Below are 13,298 nucleotides of genomic sequence, written 5' to 3'. Positions count from 1 at the left end.
TAGAGGACATGGTAGCTTTTGCTCTAACAGTTGGTACTGGGGAAATCGACTATTTAGAATGTGCTCTACGTGATACACATAATGATAAATGGATGATAGCCATGATGGAGGAGATGAAGTCTCTGAACGAGAGCAAGACTTGAGAGCTTGTCTAGTGGCCCAAGGGAAGGAAAGTGATTGGGTGCAATTGGATCTTTTGGAAGAAAGAGGTAGCAATAGAAAATAAATGTGAGAGATTCAAGGCTAGGCTCGTAGTAAAGAGCTATGCTCAAAAGGAGGGAGTGGACTACAATAAAATATTCTCTCCGATTGCCAAGCACACTTCAATAAGGTATTACTTGCTTTAGTAGCCATGTTTGATTTGGAAATAGAATAGCTTGATGTGAAGATAACGTTTCTTCATGGTGATCTGGAGAAACAAATTTTTATGGAGCAACTTGAAGGCTTCAAGGTGCATGGAAAGGAAAATCAAGTTTGCTTCAACTCTTTCATTATGCGAATTGACTATTCAAAAAGTAAGTATGATTGTTGTGTTTAATTTAAAGTTCTTGATGATAATTCCCTTATTTTCTTGATGCTTTATGTTGATGACATGCTCATCGCTGTCAAGAATGCATATGACATAACCTCTCTTAAGTTTATGTTAAGTTTTGAGTTTGATATGAAAGATTTAAAGGTTGCTAATAAGATCCTTGGTATGGAGATTCATAGAGATAAAAATATAGGTAAATTCTAGGTAACTCAAAAAAGGTATGTTGAAAAGGTGTTGGAACGTTTCAACATGGAAAAGACCAAGTCAGTTAGCACTCCATGGGTGAGTCATTTTAAGTTATTTGAATGACAGTGTCCCACTACGGATGAGGAGATAGAGCATATGTCTCTGTTGCCCTATGCTAGCACAGTCGGAAGCCTCATATATGCTATGGTTTGTACCCGGCCAGATTTATTTCATGTTGTCAGTGTTGTTAGTCGATATATGAGTAATCTTAACAGGGAGCATTAGAATGCAATCAAGTGGATTTTTAGATATCTGAGTGGGACGTTAGATCTCGGAATAATGCTTAGCAGGAAGAGAAGCCCTACAGAAATGGGATATATTGATTCTGACTATGCTGGTGATTTAAACAAGCGAATGTCTACTACAGGGTATGTATTCACACTAGCAGGTGAACCTATTTCATGAAAGGCAATGCTTCAACTTATGATTACCTTGTTTATGACCGAGGTAAAGTATATGGCAGCAATTGAGGCTGCAAATGAGGCGATCTAGTCGACTGGTTTGGCTCATGAGTTGGAGGGTGGAGCAAGTAGGTACTGTGTTGCATTGTGATAGTCAGAGTGCAATAAATATTGCAAAGAATCAAGTGTTTCATACAAGGACAAAACACATTGATGTGAGATATCACAAGATCAGGGAGCTTGTGTCAAAATGAATCATTCACTTGAATAAAATTCATACAAATGACGACCCTGCAGATATATTTATAAAGCTGGTCAATATGGAGAAGTTCAAGCTTTGCTTAGAGTTGCTTAATGTTACTCATTGTTGAGAGTTAGAGAAGCACCTCATGGCAGGTGGGGGTGCAGTCATGTACTTTTATAGAGGTATGAGGATGAAGATATTTTCAAGGTAGCTTGACGGAATTTAAGGTAAGGTGGAGATTGTTGAGGATTGATGTTTTGTATTTTGAGAAAATAGATTTGTTAAGGTGGAGTTAAAAGGATGACTCTGGAGGGCTATTAAAAGGCGAAAGGGTTGGATGAGTATTTGGTTAAGTAGACTTGGTTGACTTGGCCCTTGCAGGGGTTTGGGAGCGGCACCCCCCAAAAAAAATTTCGGATATCCGTACATGGGATTCAATATATCTGAGATACGATATATATCTGTACATGAGGTATTTCAGTAATTTGTACCATCTATCTAGGACTTGATATATATTATTGTGATGGAGGGTTTTTTAGGGTTAAGGAAAAAACACAGATCTCTTTGTAATCAGAGAGAATAGAGAGGCATGAGGAAGAGAGCTATTGTAACCTTATTCTTCATTACCAGTAAAGAAGCTCTCATCTCCTGTGGACGTAGGCACGTTGCCGAACCACATATATCTTTGTCTTGTGGTTGGTTATCTCTTTTTTTTGTATTGCTTTTCGTTTTTACATTACCGCCAACAATATAAACAACTGTTGAGCCTACTATTAGTTAATTCTTCTTCCACCTCTGTCAACCTCGTAGGTACTATCTCTTGTCATGCACATTGTACATTACCACCTGATACTTGGATTATTGACAGTGGGGCATCAAATCAGCCTCAACTCTCTTCCCTTCTTGACACCACCACAATATCAAACATGTCACCTGTGAAATTGCCAACCGGACACATACAACCATCACACACAAAGGAACTGTTTACCTGAATTATGGCTTGAGATTATCTGCTGTTATGCATTCCATCATTTAATTTTAACTTGCATTCCATTAGCAAATTGACCCAATCAATGAATTATGCTACTATTTTTTTCCCAATCTTTTGCGTATTTCAAGACCTTGCTACGAAGAAGCTGATTGGAGTAGGTGAAGTTCACGATGGACTTTATCATTATATCCAACCTTCATCACCGTCATCCTTGTCGACTGTTCGAAAAGAAAACCCAATCCTATAGCACCAGCGGTTAGGTCACCCATCTATGCAGCGACTTTCTCATTTTTCTTCTGATTTTGCTAATTTACATCTTTGTTTGAATAATTGTGAAGTGTGCCATTTTACAAAACATACAAGGTTGCATTTTTCTATTAATACCAATAGATGTCGCAAATCATTTAAATTGATTTATTGTGTGATATCTGAGGGGTTATAAAACTGCATATTTTCAGGGGCATACTAGTTTTTTACTATTGTCAATGATCATTCACGTTGCACGTGGGTTTATTTGATGCGTTATAAGTTCGAAACCACACATTTTTTAAAAACCTTTTGCGCCATGGTAAAAACTCAGTTCCAGTGCTAAGTTCAACAAATTCAAACTGACAATGGGATTGAGTTCTCGTCTCTAGATATGCAGAATTTTTTTGAACGCAGGGCATCCATCGTCAATGGACTTGTGTCGACACCCCTCAACATAGTGGGGAGGCTAAACGCAAGCATCGTCACTTGTTAGAAGTAGCCCGTGCCTTGCGCTTCTAAGCCAACTTACCATTGCAATTTTGGGGAGAACGTGTGCTCACTGCCACATATCTCATAAACATCTTGCCTATGGAGTAGTATGATGTTGGAAACATCATATCGCACTGACTTCCATTTTTCTTTGTTTTAATTATAGTTAGATTTTTTCTATGGAATTAGGACCTTAAAGCCCCATTCAAACCCCTAATCCACTCCCACCCAACCTCACTCTCTCATCTCTCTTTTATTTTTTTTATTTTTTATTTATCATTAACAGTAAATTTCATTAGATAAGAAAGGAAAGCTCCAAAGTTACAAAGCAAAACCGAGGAAGAAATAGAATAAAATACAAAAAGTACTCCCTACTTACAAGAATGAGCCGACTCAACTGTGAGAAACACCCTAACAATACCCTCAACTAATTTCACACCACCAACTGCATACGAGCCCGACCGCACCAAGAACTTTTAAAGACAATCGGTACCATTGTTTGTTAGAAAAACTGGGCGATCTAACCGGTAACTGTCCGGTTAGATCGGAATTGGCCTCATGCCGGTTTTGATTTCAGACGGTTTTAGTGATCGGCCGGTATTTTAAAAATAAAAATTCAAAAAAACCTCTACTACCCACCCTATCTTCACTATTAGACACCCCCAAAAAAACTATCCCAACTGCATTGATCTCTTGGGTTGTAAACAACTCCAAAATGACACCCAACTAAATATCTTGGAGAGCATGGCATCGTTGAGAAGGATGACAGCTTACAACCAGGGACCAAGTGTTCGAGCAAAAGATTGGTACTACCAAGGCCCAAACAAAAGGAGAACAAAAAAATATTCACAATATGCCTTTAAATATCGCAGGCATTTAGAGATTCGAAGTAGTTTGATTTCAATGGGGTAAATAAATTTATGGATTTCAATTATGTTCAAACTTAAAGTAGAGAGAGGTTCAGAGCTTGTTAATAGTCTTAAAGATGCAATTAACCATGATTATGATAAGGTGTAGGTGGCTAGAAAGTGTATTTCAAGTGACAAAAAGCTCCTAGGCATCTTATGATATTTATGAAACAAGCCACAATGTGGACCACAATATATAATCAGATAATATTTGGCTTCTAATATAATGTAAAAAATTACAAAAGCCCATTCTCACCAAATTCCCACAGACTTACCCCCTTTAAATTACACATAAAAAAACAAAGAAGAAGTTACAAAGCATGTCATAAAAAAAATGCAATAAAAACTGGAGGATATCATTACTGTGGTGTGCACAACTTATCAAGAACGAAAAATTTACAAGCAGAACAAGAACATAGTCCCTTTGATATATAATAATGAGAAAAATATAAGAAAATTGTTAAATATAAGAAAAATGTTGTATGAATACTTTAAGTTGCAAAATTTATTATATTGAATAACTTGTCATATACTGACTTCAAATAATTGGGATAAGACTTGAATGACGAAAATAGTCCTAGTTTTAAATAAACAAACTTGAAATATTAACCATTAAAAGATAAGATTTAGGATGAACGTGAGCATCATTTCCAAAGGAATGGAAAATCACAAAAGAAAAAAGTGCGTTAAGACACAGGTATAGTTGATGACAAAATGTCAAAGTATAAACAAATATTATAAAATAATAGACAAACAATTGGATCTCCATGTTTCTTCTCAGATGGAACTATTTGCATCAACACTAATAAACCCATAAAAATACAATAAATCTCATTATAAGCATACACAATAATCAAATTGTAAGCATCCATTTATGCAAAAAAAAAGAAGTAAGCATTTTGTTTCCAATATTCCGTAAGTGAGAAGATAATAAACATAAAACAAAACAAGATTGACAACAGTAATTTACGTACGGACCCAAAATAATTACTTTAAATATGAAATGAGTCAATTTTAGGTAAAAAATACGTGAAAGGTTGGTCAACTCGTAGTTTTTTATTTATTCCAAAATTTTCCCTTGATTGTGTATGGCATCTTTTGAACGCTTTTTATTTTTTATTTTTAAAAATATTTTTTTGAAAGAGAGTTGTGCCCCAAGATTTAGGGTAGTGTCTAGGCAATCCGAGGTTAGCATTCATGGACCGCCTTGCGAACAGAACAAAAACCCCTAAGGGTTTAATTTTCTTTTTGCTCTCTCTCTCTCTCTCTCTCTCTCTCTAAAGCGTTGACCAACCTAGGCATGCATGGGAGGCTTTCCAGCCACATAAACGTGATTCCGGCAAGGATCCAATTTATTGGTGAGTTCCTTTTTTTATTATATTCATTTTTTGAAATTTTTGAGAAACTTAAATGCTTAGATTTGAAGGTAGGATTTTTCAAATGAGAAGTCGCATTGTTATATTTTAGATTGCAATTGAGAGGATATGATTTAGGGTTTCCACAACATATAATATCACCAAAAAAAATAACCGAAAATCACTAAAGTTTGTTAAAGGAAATCAACCAAACCATGAAATTCTTTTTGGACATATTATTACTTTTTTTTTAAAAATCTAATCGATAATCAGCTATTTTTGTGTTATGTTTTCATTTATACATGTGATTTATTTTTAATGTAGTTATTAAATAATGTGTCATGCTCAATCTGTAATAGCACCTAAAAAATTACCAAAAATCTCCAAATCTCGTGAAGTAAAATAAAGAAAACCATGAAATTCACTTTTTGACATATTAGGGTTTTCTTTTCTTTTTTTGAAATCTAACAGAAAATCAATAATTTGTTTTTTATGTTTCCAATTATACATGTCAGTTATTTTTTAATTTAGTTATTCAATAATGTGCAAGCTCAAATTGAAAGTGTTTTGACATATATCTTCATCAGTCCAGGTAGTGAATTGCCCTATCTTGTTGCTCCCAAATTGGAGTTTGTTCATGATCTCCTTTTATATTCTCTAAAGTTTAGGATAAATTTGATTGAGGTTAGGGTTTATTTCACTTTTTGATTTCTGATTTTGGAAGAAACATGAATATCTAGATACTGTGCATTCCTTAGTCTATATATCTTCTATTTCATTTGTTTCATTTACTGTGCATTTGTGTGAATTTAGTGGGCCTTTGTGATTTATCTTTCTTTGATACATTGTATTGTATTAGATGGTTACCTTTTTTCCTGCATTGTTTGGATGTAAAGTCGAAAACAAATAAGAACTATACAGTATTTGCATTCACTGGAATCTTCCATTTTATTCTGTGTTTGTTATATTTGTAATTAAGTAAATGTGGAGCTCAATTAGGAAGAGAAAAGTGTGTAGTTCATTTGTTTATTTGCTAAAGTTATTTTAATTTCCATTCTGCTGTGCATGTTTTTCGTGATGCCAACGTTGTGGCAGACTACCTTGTTAAAGGTGGCTTTTCTTTAACTGAGACTTTGGTCTCAGTCTCTGTAATTTCTTTCTAATCGTTGATTAATAAAGTGTAGAAATTCTATAAAAAAAAAGTTTCTTTTAATTTCCATTTTTTCCCTCACTACTGTTTGTCTTTTAATTATATGGAAATTCGATTCATCTGGAATGGTTTTCAATTAATTCTTAGAAGTTGGAAGGAATTGATTTCAACATTTCTTTAATGCGATTCTTAGAAGCTGGAAGTAAAGGATATTTGGCACACCTGGTTTTTGTATTCTATATACTTTAAGTTGTCTAGCCAATGCCAATAACGCACAAATGGTTTGAAGCCTCACCATTGGGGCATTAAAATTGATCAGTGGATAGTTCATTAATATATTGTACTATTTTCGAGTTTATTTTGAATGTATGTGTTGTTTGGTATGGCATAGTCGGATGATATGTCCTAGAACCATGTCGAACTTCTTAGTACTTTATTCGTTTAATATTGCTATGTCATCTTTATGTCTAGTCAGACTTTTGAAATTTCTATTTTGCTCAATATTTTGTGCTTTAATTCATATAGTAAGTCTATTTTTTAAAAAAATTGGAGTTTTAGTGTCGTAGATAAGATGGTAAACTAAGGGAATAATGATGGAGGATCATAAGATGAAGTTCAATTGTACCTGAAAGAGAATCACGTCTTTGAATTGGTGTTTAAAAGAAAGATAAAGACAAATCTTCTCATTTATGTTAGTTTTTTACTGGATGATGTATACTATTAAATTTCACATTACATGCATGTTGTTGTTAATGTCATACACACTAAAGTGCCATTATTTATTACAGGAGAGACCAAGAATTTATATAGACGAGTCCTTTAGCGTCATCAAGGCATGGCCCGTTATAGACAAGCAGTGTGAGATTGTGGAAAGGGCAGGGTTATTGCTGTTAGTGGAGCTAGCAGAGCTACACCCCAGAGATATTGATCATCCATTGATGGTGGCTATGTCAGAAAGGTGGTATCTTGAAATGAACACCATCCATCTGACGACGTGTATCAGAGAGATGATGTCGATGTTGTATGATGTATGGCGGATTCACCAGCTGAATGTCACTGGCAATCCTGTGTTGACAATATGATGTATGGCAGATTCACCAGCTGAATGTCACTGGCAATCCTGTGTTGACAAAAGATTGTCGGCCCTATACCACATACTTAAACAAACGGCTGGCCTAGAGGAGGGAAGATTGCTAACAGTTAAGTTCAACTGGTTGAAAGAGATATTCATTGAGCTACCTTACGATGCTACACATGCAGTTATTGAGTAACACACGAGGGCTTATTTACTCTACCTAGTCGGCAACACTATCTTTCCAGTACAAAAAGCAATGAAGTGCCTACGAGATACCTGACTTTGTTTGAAGATCTTGATTGCCCGGGATCATAAGCCTTGTTGCCATAGCGCTTGTAGAAGTACCCCTTAGTATATTTCTCTGCTATATGTTTTCACTGCATCTTTGGTCTACCAGGGAGCCGCACTGTCTTTTGGGAGAGCACAACCCTATTGATAAGTCCAGACAAAGTAAAATCATCTGGTACGGGATGAAAGTCACCCAAATAAGCCCTCTTATAAGATTCTACGTAGAAATATGGAGTACAAAACACAATTACAGAAAGGTGGTTGTGGTTTATAGCAGTAATAATGTGACTGCACGGCAACCCATTATTTTTCCAAGCCAAGCATGAGCAAACCCATTGACTCAAATCCAGTGCATTCCTCTTATTTCTAACGGTCTCGTATGACCTACCCATGCCCATATAACATGGTGCAAAAAGTGCGATTGATCAATCCGCAAATCCATCTCTTTTTGTACATACGACACTAGAATAGTGGTCCACTTATCTCCCTTCCACCTTCTCTTTGCAAATGTCTCCATTAACCTAAGTCTATTGATTTTCACATAATGCAATTATCGGCTTGTCTCGGTATTTATTGGCGGCGCCAGCTCCAAAACCATATTTCGACTTAAAAACACTTTTAAATTTAACTAAATCTAATAATAAATTAATTTTCAGAAATAAATAAAACAAAATAGAGAATTAAACAAAGAAATAAAATAAAATTAGACGTAAAAATAAATATTTATCTCTAAAGACCCAAAACGTGGAGTTTTAGGCTTGGGTTAGGGCGTTCTTTTGATTTGCTCTACCATCTTCTTTTTTAGATGCCTTATGCTTGTTAGAATTGGTTGATATAAGGTTACTCGACCTAGATCTAGGATTCTTGAGAAAGAAAAAAAGTTTGAGAATTTTAGGTAAAGTTTAATTAGGCTTTTCTTGGGGATTGGAGGAGAATTTCTTTAGTTTTTTAAGATTTTAGATATCTACTAAGGTAGAATTTGAATTTTTAATTTTTTTTGGGATTTTTTCTAATGTTTTAGAAATTTCCTAATGAATTTTCCTAATTTCAAATATTTTTGGGGTATTTTTCCCAATTTTGAATTGTGACATATTTTCTTAACGATTTCTGATATTTTCTCATCTTTGAGAGGGGGTATTTATGGGCCTGAAGCGGGGAATCTCCTAGTTCAATTAGGATGAGGATTAGGTTTGTCTTTTTCTTTTTTTTTTTTTTTTCTTCTTTTGATTTTTTATTTATTTATTTTGTATTTATCTAAATAAAATAATATTTTCTGTATCATCAGGTTATAGCTGGGCCCGCCATACGGCACGACATGGCCCGTTTTGCAGCGGGACACTTGTAGGGTCAGTAGGGACCAAATAATTATTTTATAAAACAATTTGTCCCAGGCTATAACTTTCGAACGGTATGTCTGATTCATGTGATCCTTATATTGTTTGAAAGCTTGTGATCTCCTCTACAATTTGAAATAAAATTTGATTAAATTTGAGATATTTTTTAGAGGTCTACAAAGCTATGATTTTAGGGTATCGGTTTCAGGTTTTTGTGTATTTGATCGATGTTAGAGTCAGTTTTTTGGGGTCACAAGGCTCATGGTTGTCTATGGTCACTATGGAAAGGTATTAGGATAATTCTATTGGATTTAAGTTATCTATGGTATATTAAAGTTTGTGTGGTCATTTAGATTCAAAATCCAGATTTTTAAAAATTCCTTTAGCCTGAATTTTTGAGGGCGGTATCTACAAGACCTCAGTAAGATTTGGCGTGAGTTATTCGTATATTGGAACAGGAAAATACTTATTCGCCCAACATTGATGTGAAATCTTCATTATCCACTGATACGCGCGCAGCATCAACTTCTGAAAATTTAGACATCTCGGCCTCGAAATCTTCTACCCATAGTGAACAGGTGGCACTCTATAACAATAACACTAGTTCAAGATTCTTTTATCGCCTCCTAAATTCTCTGCCATATGGCATATGCAAAACCCTGGAAAAAATATGGAAATATCATTGGATTGCTTATTAACAAATCTTTATGTTGGCCTGAAATAATTGCTAGGCGAGACAGATCATGCTTTTCATTAAACTCCTATAGACAATTAAAAAACTAAACCCAACTATCATTGCACTCTATCTCCACAATGGCTATTACAATGGGGAACAGACTATCAATATTCACAAAATCGAACCGGAACGGTTAATCGGACATGGGTCTGGAAGCGGTTTAATCGGTCGATTTAACCGCTCTAACCGGACACTGAACAATAAAAAAAGTGTTGAAAGAAATAAAAACGATGCAAAAAAAATCTACTAAAATATGAAAAGCATATAAATAATATGATTAAAATAAAACACACTCAAACGAAGTTGAAAATTAATGAAAAAAATGGATTTTAGCGAATCAATTTGTGCTAGAGGTATTATTAAAATTTTTTGAAAAAGATGAGAAAATATAAAAGTGAGTATCAACGACCAAAGAAATTTGTAATCTTTACCATAATGTAAAGAATATTAAAAAATGTTAAAAAATCAAACTGTTTTTTTTAAAGAATATTAAAAAATATTAAAAAAAACCAACTGTTTTTTTTTAAAAAAAATGAAGAAAAAATTAAGTTATATGTAATATGGGCCTTTCTTTTTGTTAACTAAGTAGTAAATGGCGTATTGGTTAGTGGGTCTAATAGTCAACTAAGTAATAAATATATGACGTTTAAAAAAAACACTATAGTCTAAATAGTAAATAAAATGGCATTTTTCAATAGTAAATAAATGGTATTTAAATAGTAAATAAATGGCACTTAAAAAAAAACGCACTAAGTAGTAGATAAATGGCGGGCGTTTAAAATAGAGTTTAAGAAAAAACTCGAATAGCAGGATTGGACCCATGAATCTGTGCACGTCAAAGTTAGCCAATTAACCATTGTAATGTATCTAATATAAATTTGAAGTTGTATTCTATTTAACATTTGAATACTGGTTGATCACCAAAACCGACCAAGTGATCATAGAGAGCCATGACATTCTCGAAAAACTTGAGTGCACGTTGAAGTGCATGGAATGTCCAATACCTACTGGTCATTGGGTTTGGGCTCAAGCTCTATGTCATCATTCGAGTGTGACTTGCATGCATGTGCTTCATTTCGGATGACATGGAGAAGTTGTAGCCAAACAATTCAATAAATATTAAATACATAAAATAAAATACAAATATAATACTGCAAATCAGAATTATTACCTTATCCTAGATGGACTTGTGCCATCTACTCTTGGTTGATAATCTATATGCGTTGGTTCAGAAGATTGGTTTGAAATACATACGTGAATACTAGAAGCTACTAGTAGCATACATGTTATATCTCCATCATCGTTTAGTTTTAATAAATCATCATTTTCTTGATACATAATTGTCAAATTACTTGGGTCACAACGTGCAACAGTCACCATATGTACCTTCAATTGCTCTATGAGTGAACTCGCCTATATAATGTCACTCTTATATTCCCACCCTTGTAGCAAATTTTCCCATCATTTACATTTCGCTAAAAAAAACCACCATAATGGCACATCAATCTAACTCCAATAGTAGTAATTCTTATCACTCAAACGAGAAGCTTGTAGAGTTAATGTGAGGCAGCCTTGATCAAAGACACCTTACACCAATATAAAATTGCATCTACAGAAAATTTTACGATTATTGCACAAAAATTAATAAATGCCATGTCATAACAATATGAATCTAATTTCTTGAAATGGAAATAGCTAGGTCAAATAACCAAAAAAAACACACATAAATTGCATCAAAACTCAACAGGGTGTCACACCCGAATCACCACCTAATTCACCTAAACAGAGACGATACTTCATTAACCCAATTACAAATAAGATATTTTATTAACCCAATTACAAGAAGGGAGAAAAATGAAAAGATATGCCAACCACCATAGATGATAAAAAAAATCGTAAAGTAATAACCAAATTAAAAAAAAAACTCAACATATAAAATCCCTCAAGTTAGATTTTTTTTTAAAAAAAAATTCTAATGTGTCAAAATAAATCCACCCATGACTTTTTTCGTTTGCTTCATATTCACTTATAATTTCTGTGATTTTCGGTAATTTTTAGAGTTGTCATTATATATTGCAGAAACCTTACAATATCGCAAACAAAGTGCTGTCTAACATAGAATGATAGAATCCATATTTGAAAAACCCTAACTTCAAAACCTAGCATTCAGAATTCTGAAAATTTACAAATATTGACAAAAAATGGTAGCAACTCTCCTAGTTTCTTATGGTCGGCTTGATTTTCCCTTACGATTTTTAGGAATCTTTAGAAACTTTTTGAGGTGTTGTTGTTAGGGATTGTAGAAACCCTAAAACATCTCATTTAAATTGCAATCTAATATATATATATCAATGCAACTCCTTCTTTGAAAAATCCTAAATTCAAAACTTAGTATCCAAATTTCAAAAAATCTACAAATTCTGAAGGTAGCCAGATACGGAAATCCTCTCTTGAATGGGTGAGCCGGTCTACCGTTTAGAGAGAGAAACACGGTTGAGAGATAGAGAGGAAGAGAGAGAAGAAGATCGAATACTAGAGAAAACCCACGAGGGGTTTAAGTAACTCACAGGCCGGTCTGGTGATTCTACCCTCGGATATGCAAATAGATTTTCAGGTAATCCAAATAACTTTTTATGTTAAAATTATATATTACGATAAAATTTGAAGTTGCGCCTAATGTTTACTGTTGCAAACTTACAGAAAATATCAAAACTCATGGATTGCGGGGGTCCATTGATTAGTACTTTGATGTTATAGGCATCTCACCACCATACTAAAAAATCTGCCGGTATGGCACACCACGACCAGGTGCAAATTTTTGTACAAGAAAAGAGGGAAAATGCAAAGTTGTAACAAAAAAATGGTCACATAGTGCGTTGAAAGTAGGTCCAAATTCCCATCGCCTGTGCAAAATCGTTTTTAAAAAGTTATCCTTTTTCTTTTTTTATTATTTAAAAAAAATTAAAAATGGTTATACGTGGTTGAGGAGAGGAGAGAGGGAGATGATTTTGGCCCGCAACATTATTATTTGACAACTCCATAAATGCCCATGGGCCATGTCGTACAGAGTCATAAAAACGTTTTCAGCTTTTACGGGTGAGTGTGAGGGGGCTGTTTTTTTGGGTAATTTAGTGTGAAACACAACATCGACATCTCTCCATTTTTTCAAGTAGTTCAAGAGTTTGTATTTTGAAAATGTTAATAGAGTGGTGCTAGTGGGAATGACGTTCGTGGGTAACGTGTGAGAGGGATTTTTTTTTATTTTTTTTGGATAATTCAATAGAGAAGATAAGTTCCACT

At 34.3% G+C, this 13,298-nt stretch overlaps 1 long non-coding RNA gene across 1 annotated transcript; it reads left to right on the top strand.

Moving 5' to 3' along the window:
* Window positions 1–5,122: 5,122 nt before the first annotated feature.
* Window positions 5,123–8,294, top strand: LOC148779398 (uncharacterized). Its single transcript, XR_016045188.1, has 2 exons — window positions 5,123–5,418; window positions 7,354–8,294. It is a non-coding gene; the product is annotated as an uncharacterized LOC148779398 (long non-coding RNA).
* Window positions 8,295–13,298: the final 5,004 nt, after the last annotated feature.

Source organism: Amborella trichopoda, chromosome 12 (assembly GCF_054954075.1).
Source record: "Amborella trichopoda isolate Santa Cruz 75 chromosome 12, AtrichopodaSantaCruz75HAP2 v2.0, whole genome shotgun sequence".
Lineage (NCBI taxonomy): Eukaryota > Viridiplantae > Streptophyta > Magnoliopsida > Amborellales > Amborellaceae > Amborella > Amborella trichopoda.
This window is presented reverse-complemented; position numbering and strand designations above follow the sequence as displayed.